Source organism: Protopterus annectens, chromosome 4.part0, assembly GCF_019279795.1.
Source record: "Protopterus annectens isolate FY-2018-M chromosome 4.part0, PAN1.0, whole genome shotgun sequence".
NCBI lineage: Eukaryota > Metazoa > Chordata > Ceratodontiformes > Protopteridae > Protopterus > Protopterus annectens.
In genome coordinates, this window is record NC_056733.1 from 1,969,252,831 (window position 1) to 1,969,271,296 (window position 18,466).

Sequence of the window (18,466 nt, forward strand, 5' to 3'; positions counted from 1 at the left end):
TTACATCTCAATGTTTCATCTAAAAATTCAGTGCCTGCTGCCCTGGAAGAATTAATTGCCTATATTGCATTAAAAATTGATAAGCTGTTACTATAATAAGAAATTACTAACAAACCGACAAGTTCATACTTACTTACTAACCATCTCATACAAAGGAGGACATACTCAGGAGTGTAGAATCCCTATCCCCCCTTATAATGCACTAAATAATCAGCAATGATATGGGTACTGCAATATCAGCACTCCATATACGTGGAATGGGAGTAGAACCCACAGCCTTCTTCACCAAAGGCAATTCTGCTACTGACACTGCTTTCACATTTTACAACACAGTATGCTATTTGATAAATAAAACAGTTAGTTGCATGTTGAAAACAGATTTGGCATGAGCATCAGCAAACTTTCTTCATTTGAAGCACACAATTCCATTAAAATGAACTGAAACATATAATCCCATGAAAATGCACTGAAACTCTTAATTCCCTGAAAATGTAATGAAACTCAAACTCACATTTCTGCCAGCAGTCTTATAGTTGGTGTAGGGCAGTGGTTCACAAATCTTTATGGACCAAGACCCACTTTTGAAAATGGTAATTTTTCATGACCTACTACTTGCATCAGCATGGGTGGTTGTGAAGCATGCATGACTCTCCTTAAAGGGGAAGACACCACCATCACAGAGTGTCTTTTTGGGATTTAAAGGGGTCATGTAAACTATTCTCATTCTTTAATTAGCAGAGCTGGATCATGGTCAAATGGAGCCCTAGGCAGGGTAATAGATTGGGGCACCACCAGAGTAGCCCCTCCTGCAGCAGTCTCCTCCCAAGCCATACTAGTGTTCCATTACTTGGCTATTTCTCCCCAGTCAGCATGGATACTCTTCAAACCTATCAGTGTGTATACTGTCTTATTTACTTCTACAATGATTACAGATATTGAAATAAAATGCACAAACACCTATAGCCATTTGATAAACAAATAATACAGTATCACTGTGAAAACTGACTTAGCATGAGCATTAAAGTTCTCTGCCATTAAAACTCTCATTCATTGAAACAACATTAAAAATGTATCTGGCCAGTGGAGCACTAAGTTTACCTTTGGGCTATTTTCAAACTATAGGCTTTTTGAACACATTTTTATGGCCATGCATGCATGTGTTCTTTGATTCATATTCCTTATTGTATTAAATTATATTCCTTGTGTATAATAAAGCACTTCTTGTTAGAGTGTGTTTTAAATTTGTAGTTTTGAGCATTTTTCCAGTAAGCAATTAAACAAAATATATGCCCCATGTCAGAACATGTTAATCATAAAAGGCCATTCAAACTTCTGTCATTACAATTCACCAGTCATTAAGCACAATCTCTGCAGAAGTAAACTTCATCCGAATAATTCTAAATTAAAAAGATTTGTAACTATTGAAGAGGCTGATGCTGACAAACAAATTTACATTTCAGTGTTTCATCTACAAATTCAGTGCATGCTGCCCTTGAAGAATTAATTGCCTACATTACATTTAAGAAAAAAAATGGTAAACTAGTAATATCACAATAGGCAATGACTGAAAAACTGACAAGTTCTTAGTTACTAGGCAGCTTTTACAAAGGAGGACGCCCTTAAAATGCACCAAATAATCAGTAACTAGGGGCATTACATACCATATCTCCATACCTCTTAACATCTGAGCAAAAGAAATCTGAGCAAATCTAAGCATGAGAAATCTGAATAAATCTGGGCAAGAGAAATCTGAACAAAGCCTAAAATAATGGGGAGGGTGTGAAGATTGGGTAGAGAAGGGGGAAGGCTGCCAGCCTAGCCAAATAGAATTTGATACATACTTCTGGCATTTGTAAATATAAATGTAAAATGCAGGCTTGTTTCTTAAATGAAAGAAAATACTGTAAATGTTGAACTTCAAGATTGTAGCAACATTGCCATCTGCTGTAAGGAAAACTAAGTCAAGCATTTCACATCTGTTCTTTGAAATTAAAATTATGTCTTGTATGTTATTTTGATCTCCAGAGCTTGGAGTCATTTTGTCTGGACTATCACATTCTTTTTATTTTAACTTAAGGAATAATTATTACAGTGTACATGTGAAATGTCTTTTATTGTTGTCGCTTCCTGAGCAGGTGTTAGCTTGCTAAATAATGTAGCCTGTTGGCCTGGGAACCCCAGGCTAATTGTCAAAATGATGTAATGTGTATACTGGGAAAACCTAAGTGTCAAAATGATGCAGTCTGGGAGGGCCCAGCAGAAATGTTTGTGAGTGATTTTAAAAACTATTGCTCAGAGAGAGACTGAAAGCATTTTTGTCTTGACATCCTTCTCATCAGCCCTCTGCCTGTTGTCTTAAGTAAGTTATTTTAGAAGTGTGTTTTCTTGTAGAAATAGCTAGGACTATAAAGATTAGACTAAATGTTTTTCTGTTATGTCAGAACTGTACTAATGAATTATTTTTGTTTTTTGTGTGATCTCTGAACTCTTGAATAGCACTGTGGTGTAGTAGTATTGTCTTGTGATTTTAGTATTTATTATTAAATATTTTAAACCCTTTTCAACTGTGGCTGGTTTATGTAGAGATAAATTAAGCTCTAGAGTACATTGCATGCTTATAAGTGATCCTGTACTAAGCCCTTCCAATAAGCCTTGATTGCTTAAGTTACACTACTATTGGATAATAATACTGCACAGTAATACTTGGACGCCTTTTTAAGGGCCTTTGAGTAGCTGATAATTATTAGCTGGTGGTGGGAGGAATTACTACTGTATAGTCTGGGTATAGGGGCACAGCTGGAGAATCTGTGTCAGCCTTTCCCAGGAGTGTCTGTGAAGTTGTATAAATAGTTATCTCAAAGTGTGTGTGTGTGTGTGTCAGCTACTTGGGCAGGGACATGAAACACTGGTTGGACAGAGAGGGTACTGGAGGTTAGCTTGCCAGCTAGGCTGAGATCTGGGCCCTATAGCTGTGCCTGTGGGGAGTTTTATTGGGGACCTGGAGAGCAAGAGTTCAACCAGCCCTAGACTGACTGTGATCTCTGTGTGCTCTTAACGGAAATTGTACTTTACTTCGCCAAAGTCATGAAGGTAATGGAGAAGAGAGTAACTGGATCCCAGAAGCACAACAGGTCAGTAAATTTCTTACGCAATTTAAAGAGGGGGATAATTTTGATAGTTTCATTCACATGTTTAAGAGGGTATGCAAACAGTATAGTGTTGATCAAAGGCTCTGGCTATGGTTCCTGAACCCCTCACTCCATGGGAAAGCTGTAACTTTTTTGTAAAAAATGCCTGACACTGTCTGTTTTGATTATACTGCTGTAAAAAAATGTCTTTTAGAATGTTTTAAGCTAACACCTGAAATGTATAGGAAAAAGTTTTGTGAGAATAGACACAAGGTAGATGAAAGTGTGCGTGAATATGTTGCTGAACTGTGCACTTATTTTCATAGCTGGGTGTGTGGATGTCAGGTCACCACTTTTGAAGGGCTGGCAGACCTTTTGGTGAGGGAACAAGCTCTTAGCAGTTTGCCTGAGTACATGAGGATCTGGTTAGCTGATAGACAATGTGCTACTTCAGATGAGTTGGGGAAGAGGAGAGACCTATACCTGGCCAGCAGGGCAGCCCCGCACAGGAAGGAGACCCCCCCAGCACTGATTATGGGGCTAAAGGAACCCATGTTTGGCAGCACAGACTGTCCAAACAGATTCTGCTAGTAGCAGGGGAAGCCACTAGTCAAAGTACACATCCAGGAGCTAGGGGTAAATCTTTTGACTGCAACCAGTAGGGCCATGTGGCATACAGGTGTCCAAAGAGGCAAGGTAGGGAATCAAAGTTGAGGGAGACAGTAAGTGGGAAAGACAAAATGCCAATAGTAGGTTGTCTTGAGACAACAGGGGTACTAAACTACCATCCTGCAAATGTCCTGAGAGGGAAGGATTTGGATGAGGCAGTACCATATACTTATGCAGTTACACGCGGTCAGGCTAGGAGACAAGCATGTGGGTCTGGTAGCCTGGGGGAGACCCAGACAGACTACATACTTGCAGCCAGGACTGTTGAAGTGGTTACTTCAGAAAGGTAGCTACTTTGTAGCAGTGACACTGAATGTCAGCCAGAGCTGCTTGTGGGTACTGATGTTCCCTTGGACAGAGTGGTAAGGTGAGTAGTAGTACCCAAGCTGACAGTGAGACACCACTGTCAGAGGATGCCACACTTCCTGTGGAAGGGGAGCTGGGAAGTGTTACAATGAGAGAGTTGAGACAGGCTCAGCTCTCAGACCCTGCATTGCAAGGCCTGAGGCGGGTAGCTAGGGAGGCACCTGATTCTCAAGGGAAGGGGGAATCTGTATACTGGGGCAAAGGGTTACTGTACAGAGAGTGGACCCTTGAGGGAGGGCTAGAAGGTGAGAGAGTACAGCAGTTGGTAGTGCCTAGAGCTTAGCCTTCCCTTTGCAGGTCATATGGGCATAAAACGTACAAAGAGGCATGTTATGCAAAACTTCTATTGGCCTGGAATTTCCAGAGGTGTAGTAGGGTACTGCAGGACCTGTGAGCAGTGCCAAAAGGTAGGCAAGGCAGGAGACAAGGTGAGAGCTCCTTTGATGCCTTTGCCTGTGATTGAGAAGCCATTTCAGAGGGTAGCTACGGATATTGTTTGTCCTCTGAGTATCCCAAGTTCCACAGGGAAAGCGTATATCCTAGTGGTAATAAATTATGCTACACGATACCTGAGGCAGTGGCTTTGTCCTCCATTGAGGCAGAGAAGGTGGCAAATGCTTTGTTAGAGATTTTCAGCAGGGTAGGTTTCCCAAAAGAAATACTGACTGACCGAGGTGCCAATTTCATGTCAGACCTGCTGGCTTGTCTGTGGAAGTCCTGTGGGGTGAAGCACATGAAGACTACCCCCTACCATCCCCAGACTATGGTCTTGTTGAGATGTTAAACTCTACAATCAAGTCCATGCTGCGGGCATTTGCAGATCAGTTTAAGAGGGAGTGGGACAAATATTTGCCCCATCTGTTGTCTGCTTACAGAGAGGTTCCCCAGGAATCCACAAGTTTTTTACCCTTTGAGTTGCTGTATGGGCATAGGTTGAGGGGACCTCTAGATTTAATTCAAGATGAGTGGGAAGGTGAGTGTGAGTCTCACAAGGAGTCGGTTGTGGCATATGCCCTAAACCTCAGGACAAGGCTCAGGGAACTCATGGGCTTGGCCCAGGAGAACCTGGCAGAAGCCCAACAACAGAAAAAGGTGTGGTATGACAGGAATGCTCGAGCTAGAGAGTATGTTGTAGGGCAGCAGGTAATGGTTCTCATTCCTGTCAGACACAACAAGCTGCAAGCAGCTTGGGAGGGACCCTACAAGGTGGTAAGAAAGGTAAGTGATGTTAACTACATGGTGGAACTGCTAGGTAGATGGCAGGGGCACAAATTGTACCATGTTAACATGATGAAACCTTACCATGATGGGGAGGCCCTTGTGCTGAGCATTTGCAGTGGGTTGCATGAGGAGTCTGAGGGAGATCATGTGACTGATCTCTTCAGTGAGGCCCGAACTGACACGTCAGTGGAAGGAGTAGCAATGTCCCAACAGCTACCTCATACCCAGGTTCGGGAAATCCAAGCAGTGTTGCAGGAATTCGGGGACATGTTCACTGGGAAACCAGGGTGCACCCACCTGGTGAAGCACCAGGTGGATACAGAAGCCCAAAGGCCTATTAGGGAGGCTCCTTATAGGGTGCCTGAGAGAGTCAGAAAGACCCTGAGGGAGGAGGTACAGGAGATGTTGGAACGATGGGTGATTCAAGAGTCCAACAGTCCCTGGGCCTCCACAATTGTGCTGGTGCCAAAGAAGGATGGCAGCACCAGGTTCTGTGTGGAAGGAAATTAAATAGTCACACAGAGTTGGATGCTTATCCCATGCTTAGGACAGATGAGGCCCTAGAGCAGCTGGGTGGGCTAAGTATCTTACCACCATTGATCTTACCAAGGGTTACTGGCATATACCCTCGACTCCAAGTGCTAGAAAGAAGTCAGCCTTTGTGACTCCTTTTGGCTTGTATGAGTTCACAAAGATGCCATTTCAGATGAAGAATGTCCCAGCAACTTTCCAGAGGCTGGTAGATCATATCCTAGCAGGAGCAGGAAGTTTCACCCTTGCTTACCCAGATGATATTGCCATCTACAGCCATTCCTGGCCAGAGCACCTTCAGCATGTCAGGGATGTGTTGGGCAGACTACAGAGGGCAGGGTTGACCATTAAGCCGAGTAAATGTCAGTTGGGTATGGCAGAGGTCTCCTACTTAGGACATAGAGTGGGGAGTGGTAAGATAAGGCCAGTACCTGCCAAAGTGGGAGCCATTTAGGTATGGCCTGCACCTGTTACCAGAAAGCAGGTGAGGGCAATTTTAGGGACAGCAGGGTACTACAGAACGTTCGTCCCCAGATATAGTACCATAGCTGCTCCCCTCACAGACATAACAAGGATGAACAGGCCAGATAATGTAGTGTGGACCCCAGCATGTAAGCAGGCATTCCAGAAGCTTAAAGAAGCTTAGGGAGGACCCGCTGTGTTAGCCAGTCCAGATTACAGCAAATAATTTGTTGTGCAAGTGGATGCTTCAAACCATGGGGTGTGGGCTGTACTTAGCCATATTTCTTCAGAGGGAGAAGAGCACCCAGTGGTTTATCTTAGTCGTAGGCTCCAACCCAGGGAGGAATTCTATGCAGCTGTAGAAAAGGAATGTCGAGCCATAGTGTGGCACTGCAGAAACTTTAACCTTATCTGTATGGAAGAAAATTCTCTGTAATGACAGATCACAACCCCCTAATATGGTTAAACAGAGCCAGCCAGCAAAATGCCAAGTTGCTAAGATGGAGCCTGAGGTTGCAAGCATATGATATGTCAGTGCAGCATCACAGTGGGATTAGCAATGCCAATGCAGATTGGCTCTCAAGACAGGGAATGGGGTGAGGTACACTCCGATAGACCTAACACTATCAAGCGGCATTTCTCAAGGGTCACTTGAAAAACTAGCTTGAGTTCTCCATGGGGGGGGGGGTGTCAAGATTGGGTAGAGAAGGGTGAAGGCTGCCAGCCTAGCCAAACAGAATTTGATACATAATTCTGGCATTTGTAAATATAAATGTAAAATACAGGCTTGTTTCTTAAATGAAAGAAAAATACTGTAAAATGTTGAACTTCAAGATTGTAGCAACATTGCCATCTGCTGTAAGGAAAACTAAGTTAAGCATTTCACATCTGTTCTTTGAAATTAATATTATGTCTTGTATGTTCTTTTGATCTTCAGAGCTTGGAGTCATTATGTCTAGGCTAGCACATTCTTTCTATTGTTTTAACTTAAGAAATAATTACTAGAGTGTACATGTGAAATGTCTTTTATTGTTGTCGCTTCCTGAGCAGATGTTAGCTTGCTAAATAATGTAGCCTGTTGGCCTAGGAACCCCAGGCTAAGTGTCAAAATGATGTAATGTGTATACTGGGAAAACCTAAGTGTCAAAATGATGTAATCTGGGAGGGCCCAGCAGAAATGTTTCTGAGTGATTTTAAAAACTATTGCTCAGAGAGAGACTGAAAGCATTTTTGTCTAGACATCCATCTCATCAGCACTCTCCCTGTTGTCTTAAGTAAGTTATCTTAGATGTGTGTTTTCTTGTAGAAATAGCTAGGACTATAAAGATTAGGCTAAGTGTTTTTCTGTTACGTCAGAACTGTACTACTGAATTATTTTAGGTTTCTATGTGATCTCTGAACTCTTGAATAGCACTGTGGTGTAGTAGTATTGTCTTGTAATTTTAGTATTTATTATTAAATATTTAAAACCCTTTTCAACTGTGGCTGGTTTATGTAGAGATAAATTAAGCTCTAGAGTACATTGCATGCTTATAAGTGATCCTGTACTAAGCCCTTCCAATAAGCCTTGATTGCTTAAGTTACGCTACTATTGGATAATAATATTGCATAGTAATAATTGGACACCCTTTTAAGGGCCTTTGAGTAGCTGATAATTATTAGCTGGTGGTGGCAGGAATTACTACTATATAGTCTGGGTATAGGGGCACAGCTGGGGAATCTGTGTCAGCCTTCCCCAGGAGTGTCTGTGAAGTTGTATAAATACTTATATCAAAGTGTGTGTGTGTGTGTGTGTGTGTGTGTGTGTGTGTGTGTGTGTGTGTGTGTGTGTGTGTGTGTGTGTCTGTGTGTCAGCTAACTGGGCAGGGACACAAAGCACTGGTTGGACAAAGAGGTTACTGGGGGTTAGCTTACCAGCTAGGCTGAGATCTAGACCGTATAGATGTGCCAAGTGCGGAGTCTTCTTGAGGACCTGGAGAGCAAAGGAGCAACCAGCCCAAGACTGTGATCTCTGTGTGCTCTTAAAGGAAATTGCACTTTACTGTGTGCATTTGTTATCCTATCTTCTATATGAGACGCCCTCTCTGGTGTTAGTGGTGAGGACTGAGGCTCCTTAATTACTGGGCCAGGGCACGGGCATCACAGATGGGACAAAGGCCCCCAAACAGGGACAGATTATAAATATTGCTCTTATAGACTTAGAATGTTACTAGAATAATAGCATTTGTCAGCATGCATTTTTTGAAGGAAATGAAGGCTGAAACTCAAATGTATGACATTTAATTATTTCAATCCTCGGTGATTTGCCAGAAAACCACACATTTTATGAGGAATAGGCCAAAAATATGAGGCAAAAATCTGGGCATTCTGCAAAAACATGGACAGCTGAGAGGCATGCATTCCTCTTGACCTTTTAGTGCAAAGAATCTCAACAAAGCTTAAAATAATGTGGATGCAATGGCCAAAAAATAGGGATAGATTTTAAGTATTGTTCTTTTTAACCAAGAAAGTTGCTAGGAATAACAGGATTTGTGTTAATTTACATTTTCTGAAGGATATGAAGTCTGAAACTCATATTATTTAGTGATATCAGTACTCTCTGATTTGCCACAAAACCACTGATTTTATAAGAAAGAAACTATGATCCTAATTCTGAGCAGTTGAGAGGTATGTTAAAAACACACACTCTCACGCAGCTACTCTCTCACATAGTAACACACACATACCTTTTCTTTCATACAGCTAATGACTAGTTTAAATTCCACACACTCCTACTCTCTCACACAACTTACAGACATGTGCTTTCTCTCTCATACAGAAATTAATGGAACCACTAGTTTAAATTATGCACATGCACACTTACCTTCTCTCTGTTCTCAGAAAGCAACTGCTATCACTCAGTTTATGTTTCCTTCACATAATGCATATCAGTTGCAAGTTTTCTTTAAGGCTTTGACAACAGTAAGTAAGCGTGTCCCTATTTCAGTACATTTAGCCTGTTTTCACCCCTGTACAATTGAGGATATTTCGCTTGGTAACCATATTCAAAGGTCTGCACCAGCTAGTAGAGAAGAAAGACTTGGTAGGTAGAATGCACAGTTCCGTGATTTCACATCTGAATTAAACAGACATTATAGCAGTCAACCTCTTAGCACAAGAATTCTGGAGAAAGACCAGGAAAGAAATTGGGGGCAATTTTTAAATACTGCTCTTCGAATGTCTAGAAGAACAGATTTTGATTTAGCCATTTTATGAAGGATATGAAGTCTGAAACTCAAATGTCTGCCATCTATTGCTCTCAATGAATCAGGAGTAAATCCACAAATAATCAGGGACACTTTAATACCATTTATAACCTGCAACAAATCTGTTAAAGAGTTATTCACCACATTTTCGCCAAAAGGCATGTTTTAGGAGAGACATGGCTAAAACATGAGTTGAAATCAGGGACAGTTGAAAGACAGGTCTCATTATTTATTGAATTCTGTATCTGACAATTTGCCAGAAAACTAAAAAATTTGTGAGGAATAGACCACAAATATAAGGCAAGATACTGGACAGTTGATAGCTATGACACACACTTTCTAGCACTGACTTGAAAATGTATTTTTTGACCATTTCCTGGGAAAGTGACTGGACAGTTACAGGGAAGATAAAAAGTATATACAGGGTATACTGGAAGTCTGCACCACTTTATAGTCTAATGATCAATTCCATACACATAGATGCATACACACACATGCACAATTTCTCTCGTGTACAGAAGCGAACGTTTTAAATTACATATAAACACACACATACACTTGCCTTCTTTCTAAACTGAACACCACATGAACACACACAGACTTAACACCCCTCTTAAAGGAACTGCTAGCTTAAATTTCATGTGTGACTGCAGAATGTATTTACTTCCACGTTGGCGTGTGTACACATATTCCTCTTTAAAGAAGAAGAGACTAATACCATGATCAACCTGCAGCTGTTAAAGTGGGAGGGTGCTCAACCCACCCTCGCCCTATGATTCCGGCACACTCGACTCAGAGATAGGGCACTGGGAAGAGTGCATGAATCGACAAAAATAAATTAATTAAAATAAAATAGATAGATAGATAGATAGATAGATAGATAGATAGATAGATAGATAGATAGATAAAAATTGCACCCTTTATAAGGCTAGCCTGTATGCTGCCCTAAGCGGTCCTCTAGTTCACCTATGCCTTAGGCCAGCCATGTGTGTATGTGTGTGTGTGTGTGTGTGTGTGTGTGTGTGTGTGTGTGTGTGTGTGTGTGCGCGTGTGTGTGTGTGTGTGTGTATGTGTATGTGTGCATGTTTATGTATTTGTGGGTGTGTCTGTGTGTATTGGTGAGAGGGAGTTAAGTTTCAGATGTCATTCTATTGCTAATTGTAAGAAACAACTGAAGGAATGTAGAAAATATTAAAAAACTGACATCATGGTAAATTATTTATTTTCCATTTTGAGTCACAATGTGCAGTAAGGAGAGAGCAGTATATTTTATCTGTTTCTAGATAGGATGTGTCTATTAGCCTTTGGTGCAAAGCATGATATTTAGGTGAGCTGAGCCTTTACAAGAACTTGTGAAACTGTTGTCCATGTTTTTGACTCATTCCCACTCTACATGTGACTCATACCTGCTCTACATGTGACTCATACCCACTCTACATATGACTCATACCCGCTTTACATGTGATTCATACCTGCTCTACATGTAACTCATACCTGCTCTACATGTGACTCATACCCACTCTACATGTGACTCATACTCACTCTACATGTTACTCATACCCACACTACATGTGACTCATACCTGCTGTACATGTGACTCATATCCACATACACTCATACCTGCTGTACATATGACATATACCCACTGTGCATGCATACACCCTCAAAGGACTTGTCAGACTAAGTCATTGGCCACTATACTTTATTGTTGTTAAGATTAAAGCTTTGATGATGTTCACAGCCAGTTGTCTTATGCAGTTTTTGAAGGGAAATAAATTGACAGTGACAGTTGTGTACATGAAAAGAACTCTCTCCCTGGCTGTCTCTCCATTCTTTTGCACTCTTTCAGTGCCAGTCTCCAGGTATGTCGTAGCCAGAATCCTGAAGTGATATGAGCTTATCCCTCAGGTTTACTAGAAGATTTGGCAGTCTTCTCCTTTGGCTTCTAGAATATAGAAGATATGCTTATAATTCCTAAGTATATGTATGATAGAGATATCTCAAAAGCCTACTTTCATAATGAAAACTTCTATAACTTTAAAAATATTTAAAACTGGGCACTGCATATATCAAATAATGGATCATGCGAATAGTAAGTGATGGAACATGGGTACATCAAGTGATACTTCAGAATTATATTATGTTATGGATCATCGGTGGGCTGTGTAATGAATCACAAGTATATAACATCATAAAACATGGCTATAGCTCAGGATCGATCATGGGTATATTGTGTAATGGCACACAGATATAGCAGATGACAGATTACAGGTGTATGTAGTAAAGGACCATAGGTATATCAGATGACAGGTATATCAGTTGATGTATTGCATTTACATCAGATGATGTATTACAGGTATATCAATGAATGGGTTACAGGTATATCAGATAATGGTTTACAGGTATATCATAAGATGCTTTAAAGGTATATTCAGTGATATATCATGGATGTATCGGGATAAATTACAGGTCTAGCAAATGGTAAATAGTAGATATATCAGCTGATGGATCAGTGGCTTATTAGGTGATGGATTACAGGTGTGCCATATAACGGGTCACAGTTATCTTAAATGGTGGATTATAGGGACCTCAGGCAATGGTTTACAGTCATACCTCTGAACTTCTTAAGATAAAAATACTGCATAAAGTAAAAAATAATAGGGGAACAAAGGCTAAAATCAGGGGCACATTTAAAATATTGCTCTTAAACTGTAGAGCGTTGTCAGAATGACAGATTTGCATTTGAATGTATTTTTGAAGGATATGAAATCTGAAAATCAAAGGTCTGTGTGTCATTATTTAATAACTTCAGTCCTCATTGATTTGCCAGAAAAAAACACAAATATTATGAGGAGCAGACCAAAATTATGAGGTAAAAATGTAGACATTAGATAAATGTCTGGACAGTTGAGAGGTATGTTTACAGGTAAATTAGATGAGAGATTGTATGTGATGATGGTTCACGGGCATAGCAGTTAATGGGTCATTGGACTATTGGATAATGACTTGCAGTTATGGCAAATGAGATGCTATTATTAATTTGATAACCTGGTAAGTGACCTGGCTTATGGGCCATTTCTAACAAATATGAAAATAGTGCACCCAACAGCAAAACTCTATCAGCACAGCCAGTTATATTTGTAACCGAAATTCACTTATAACTACTGATATTTGAAAGAGTATGTTACACTGATTTACATTGCTAGTACAGAGGAAATATGCACAAAACCAGAGCTCACAATAATTATGTAAGCACCGAATCAAGTAAAACTCGCCAAAATAGCAATGCAGATGAAATGTAATATTCACGGATTTGGCATGTTCTTCTTCCTTTAAGAACACATTAAATAACTTTTCCCATGCCTGGTTCCATATGCAGTTGTTAATACAGCAGAGGCATTTCCACTGATTTGGCATTTACCACTGATTTGTCTAAAACTACAAATGGAAAGGTGACCTTCGCATTTGAAACATGCCTGTGAAGACCACAGGGCTGAGCCAAGAACCTTTACTAAAGAGTATATTTATAAATGTTAAGACTTAAAGACATAAATGATATGTGTGCTCCTAAAATAGCAGGCATTAAAGATGGAACACACTTAGTTGCTGTCACCTGTGCGATGCATGTTATCTAGCAAAAGACAAACTTAAAGAAAAACAGAATAACAGTGTACTTTTTTCAGTTAAATGCTTCATATTTAGTTTCAGTGCAATTTATGCTATTACAGAATGAAACGTGTCCACTGCTTCACCTTCACCAGCCTATCCTATCACTACTTCACCTTCACCAGCCTATCCTATGGTATGAAAAGAATGCACCTCGTTAGCATTTATGATGCAAGATTAGGCAACCAAACAAAGAGGATTGTTTCCTGAAATGTTTGTATTGCCCTCCCATCAGAACTCACGTTTACTTCCTAACCTGACTAATACAATTGCATACCATAATATTTGGTAGGTAAAAAGCAGGGAAGGTCCTCCATCGATGCCCCTTCTTAGATGACATCAGGGGACACTGCCTTACCCCTGTCAGCGAGGATTTGAAGTGTAATTTTCAGAAAGGTACAAGATGAAGGAGTAGGCTGGAGGACAGGCTTGGTGGGAAATGGATACAGAAGGTTTACTGCTAACAAGACAGAAAAGATACTAGAGTAAACATATTTGAATTGTGATTGTTTAATGCTGGTATCATCAGCATCAGATTTTATGGAGTGTCTTTTTTTCTGCCTGTATGTGACTATGATAAGATGATTCAAGTTTTCCATGCCTGATCCATCGTTAAGAGAAGGGTAAACATTTCTGGGTGTGTGTAATCACATAGCTGAAATGCTTATTTTCAATTGCTGTCTTTTCATAGTAAAATGCTCTAAAAACTTGTTACAGACATGTACCATCTTAGAGTTTTATGCTGGAAAAACTTGGATAGATGCAAAAAGAAAGCAAGCATCCTTGCCAGTTTTACTGCAGTGGTATCCTCTTTCTACCTAGAGTATCATCCCCTGTATAACATAGAAAGCTGATGGGAGAAGGGATATACTTAATGACTTGAGATACCTGTTGCACAGGAAGACTAGGAAAGGTAATTACACAACATTCAAACTCAATATGTTTGTGTATATATGTACATATATCATATATATATTTTTATAAATAGATATATAAATATGGTAGAAACTGCAGTGCTTTATTTTCCTGTCTCCTAAGCAGTCATGTATTTTGCCTGTATAGCAGGTTTGATATCAGTGGTCTAGAGCCTGGCTGGAGCTCACCTTAAATCTATGTCTGTTAAGTTACAAGTGGACATTTTTAAATTAATTATTTTTCTGTTGCACCAGGGCCTGCAGCTTGCAAGTGTCACCTTGGCAACAGTTGCTAAGAAGTGTGGCTGAATGTGTGAGTTTGCCTTTTAATTACACAGAATTTCTCTTTTCTTTTTATGAAGCATTTGGGAATTTTTTGAGAGGAATCGGAGACTAAGCAACCAACAGAGTGAAGGAGTACATTGCCTTTTAAAAGATGCAGCTGTTCAGATATACATCCTTCTCTGCATGCTTTCCAGCCTTAAGTGTTTTTCTGTAGCAGTTCACAACAGATTGAAATGTTTACACTTGCTGGTAGGAATATGGGGGTGTTTGGCTCCCAGCATTTTGTGATAATATTATGATAACTCTCCCCATGACAGTGGAGGCTTTGGAAGTGCAGCGGTAGTAATCGGCAGTAATATGAAAATGACTGATCATCCTGGCACGAAGCTGCATAAATCACGCTCCTCTTCATCTGTGGTTGATGATGTGTCTGTGCCTCTGGAAACCAGTTGTATGTATCAGTTTATACATTTTTTCTTTTTGCATTGGATAAATGCATTATTTGTGACATGCATCATATTATCTCCGAGGCCAAGTGTGACAGTTGGATGATTAGATAGCTGAGACTTTGGTAGGGAACATTTTAATAGCTGCATCTTTTACCCCTAGGGTAACTTTCCTGTGGATTGTCAATGGTCTTTGCCAGAAAAAAAATGAGAAGCGTGTGCGCGCACTCACACACATACACATACACACACGCACACACGCACAGAAGTTAGAAACTGTACGAGTTATATAATGCATCACCTTTTTATTATAAGTTCAAGTTTTTTAAAAGCAGCTTTATTTTTAACTATAAAATGCTGTCATTAGAATTTGTGAATAATATTAACACTGTTATTAAACAGTCATAGCACATCAGGAAATGGGTTGTGATAGTTTTAACTCCTTAGTGGTCACACATTGCCATCACACAGCAATGACACGTTTCTTACAAAACATAGGCATATCATTTGTTTTTGTTTTGGCTTATAATGAGCCAGTAAAAGCAGTAATTTGAATAGGTTTAAAGGGTTTTGGTTATCTAGGCTGTTGGAGCTGCTGTAAGGGGTTTATGGATAGGCAAACTGCAACAATATGGCATTACATATTAGTGGTTCTGTCAATTTATCTCCAATAGTTTGTATTTTGAGTCATCCCCGTAGGTGAATGGTGTCCAGAAAATAACATACAGTCAGTTTTCAGCATGCCATAAGAGCTTGGTGTAGAAGTTCATAGGCATCATGCCGGTGCCAAATGGGCTGGATATAAAACTTTGGCTAGCCTGAAGCATGGAGAAATGATGCAGAGGCACATGTCTAAGTTACCACAAGATTTAATGCTGGCATTGATTCTGTTGAGCATATTTGCATCAGATATCAGATATGGTTGTACAGAAGGTCAGTATATTTGCTGATGCAGTAGGTAATGTGTCTAATAACATTAATAATATTTTAAGACCTAGTGTGTAAAAAAACACTCATTACATTAAGACATACAGTAAAATAGAAGAAATGTTGGATAGTATAGGATGTCTGAACAACATGCTGAAGACTGAATCACTTTTGTTCTTCTGGAGTGTAGCTATAAGGACAAATAGCAGCAGTCTGGAAATGGCACAGTGCTGGCTAAGAGTCTTGGATTATGAACAAATTCTTTGAGAACGTGATTAGGCAACTGAGTGTGTGATTTCTGAGAATCACTGTAGACATACAGTGTAAACATTTTCAGACTGAAGAAATGAAAGAACAGCATGACTCAAAGTGTTCAGTGAGATGGAAAGGCACAAGTGCAGATAGGTGGAAGGGGGCAAAATCAGTAGTGCTTTACTTCGTTTCACATGCAAAGTCTATAGTTTGGTAACTGCACTCATGCCATAGTTCTGTGTTCTTATATCACTGGGTTAAAATGCTGAGCTCAGCTCTGAATCTGAGATAACCTGAAGTGTCAGGACACTAGCAAGAAGGCATGGTTAAGCAGGCCAGTTTACGATAGGCTAGGAAAGAATTGTGCAGACTGGTCACTGGTTTACAATATTTTTATTTCTTTTAATTTTTTTATATTGGATAACCAAAATTTTAATTATTTTTTTTTTTTGTCAGGGGACCTAAAATAAAATATTTACAAATTATTGTACTGCACTGTAGTACTGTTTACCCAGAGAAATGCCCTAGTTATAACCTTTTCTCTTTATATATATATATATATATATATATATATATATATATATATATATATATATATATATATATATATATATATATATATATATATATATATATATATATATATATATATATATATATATATATATATATATATATATATTATACACATATTATACACACATATTAGTATAGTTTCTTAATTTCAGAAAATGAAACATGCATGCCAAGTCCTAATGATACACAAGAAGGCCAGCTTCCAAATCTTAATACCAAGTGTTAAAATTATTCAGTAATGACTTCAGAAATTCATTACTAAATCTGCTATCTGCATTCCTTACAATTACAGCTCCAGTTCTTTCAGTGGGACCTGTTTTTGTCATTCTATTTCATCATTCCTGAGTGTTTCAGTGAGGTGACATATTCCTTGATGAGCTATTTGATTGTTATAACTCCACTATAGAGAAAAGGGTTTTATTTCATAAGCTATTTGATTGTTATAACTCCACTATAGAGAAAAGGGTTTTATTTCATACATTATATTACATTTGCTTGGAAACAGAAAGAAAATAAACCTATTTATCCTGTGGTTCTAAGTGTCTCCTCCTCTGCATCCCTACCTTTCTTAATCTTTTCCCTTATATCTCTCAACCTGTTAATGCAAAAAATCTGGACAAAGCTTGACAAAATGGGGGTACAAATAGGGACATATTTTAAATATTCCTCTTATAAACTTAGAAAGTTGCTAGAGTAGCAGGATTTGTTTTAATATACATTTTCTGAGGGATTTGAAGTCTGAAACTCAAATGTATGTCATTATTTAGTAATTTCAATATTGAGATCATTTCAGTGATTTGCCAGGAAAAAAGAGGAACAGGCCAAAATCTGGACATTCTGTGAAAATCTGTACAGTTGAGAGGTATGCTTGTATCCCATTTCTTATCGAATGCCCCCAGTGGGTTTATCTATCTATCTATCTATCTATCTATCTATCTATCTATCTATCTATCTATCTATCTATCTATCTATCTATCTGTCTGTCTCTTTTTATCTTTATTTATTCATGAGCTTTGTTAACCATGCAGGTGGGCTTGTCGACTGCCATATTCAGCCATGATTCAAACTAATTGACAGACAGTTAACAAACAGATAAAAGCAATACATGGATAAAAACAATGCAGTAAATTTAAGGTATAATATGTCAATTTAAATGTGCAATGCTCAGTGTGGATTAACAATTTTGTTTATAGAAAGACAACTTTATAAGCAGAAGTTGAAATCTATTATATACAGCAGGCAAATTTTGGCAGTTATTCCATAGGTTACTGGAGCATTAGTGTATTTAATAATTAGTCATTAGAGTGAATTAGAGAACTGCAGAAATACATAATAGATGAGCCTTGTGTAGTGGGTTACAGCTGTAATCATTGTCTTTAAAGCAAGTGCAAGCAGATTCTTTTAAGACATTTTGTTTTAAAGCAAATTGATTTAGTGATAAATTTCCTCTAAACCATCATTTCCATTACTCCATTTCATGGGCACACAGCCACCTCTGTGGAAAAAAAAATACTTTGATAGACAGAGGGACTAGCTAGCCCCTACATTATGCTGCCCCTACTCTCCTGTTCAGAATGACCTCTTCCAATTTTTCTGACATGGCACCAATATCATGTAGTGTACACCTCTTCTGTTTCCAAATGAGACATCCACATTGTAAAGTACTGGACCCAAAGTAGGACCCTGTGGTATTCTATTAATCACTCTTTTTGCTCCACAGTCTGTCGCTCCTCACCCCAACACACTTGTGCCCTACCATTCAGCCATGTAGTTCCCTA

General features: G+C 39.2%; 1 protein-coding gene across 5 annotated transcripts in view; it reads left to right on the forward strand.

The window, feature by feature from the left end:
- Nucleotides 1-18,466, forward strand: part of TENM2 (teneurin transmembrane protein 2) — a 1,770,657-nt gene that overhangs the window by 172,908 nt on the left and 1,579,283 nt on the right. Inside the window, exon 1 of one of the 5 annotated variants that reach the window (XM_044069587.1) lies at nucleotides 14,667-14,938. The exons of the other annotated variants lie outside the window; for them this stretch is intronic. The gene's annotated coding sequence lies outside the window, so the exon portion shown is untranslated. Of the gene's footprint in view, nucleotides 1-14,666; nucleotides 14,939-18,466 lie in introns of those variants that run through there. 5 annotated transcript variants of the gene reach the window in all.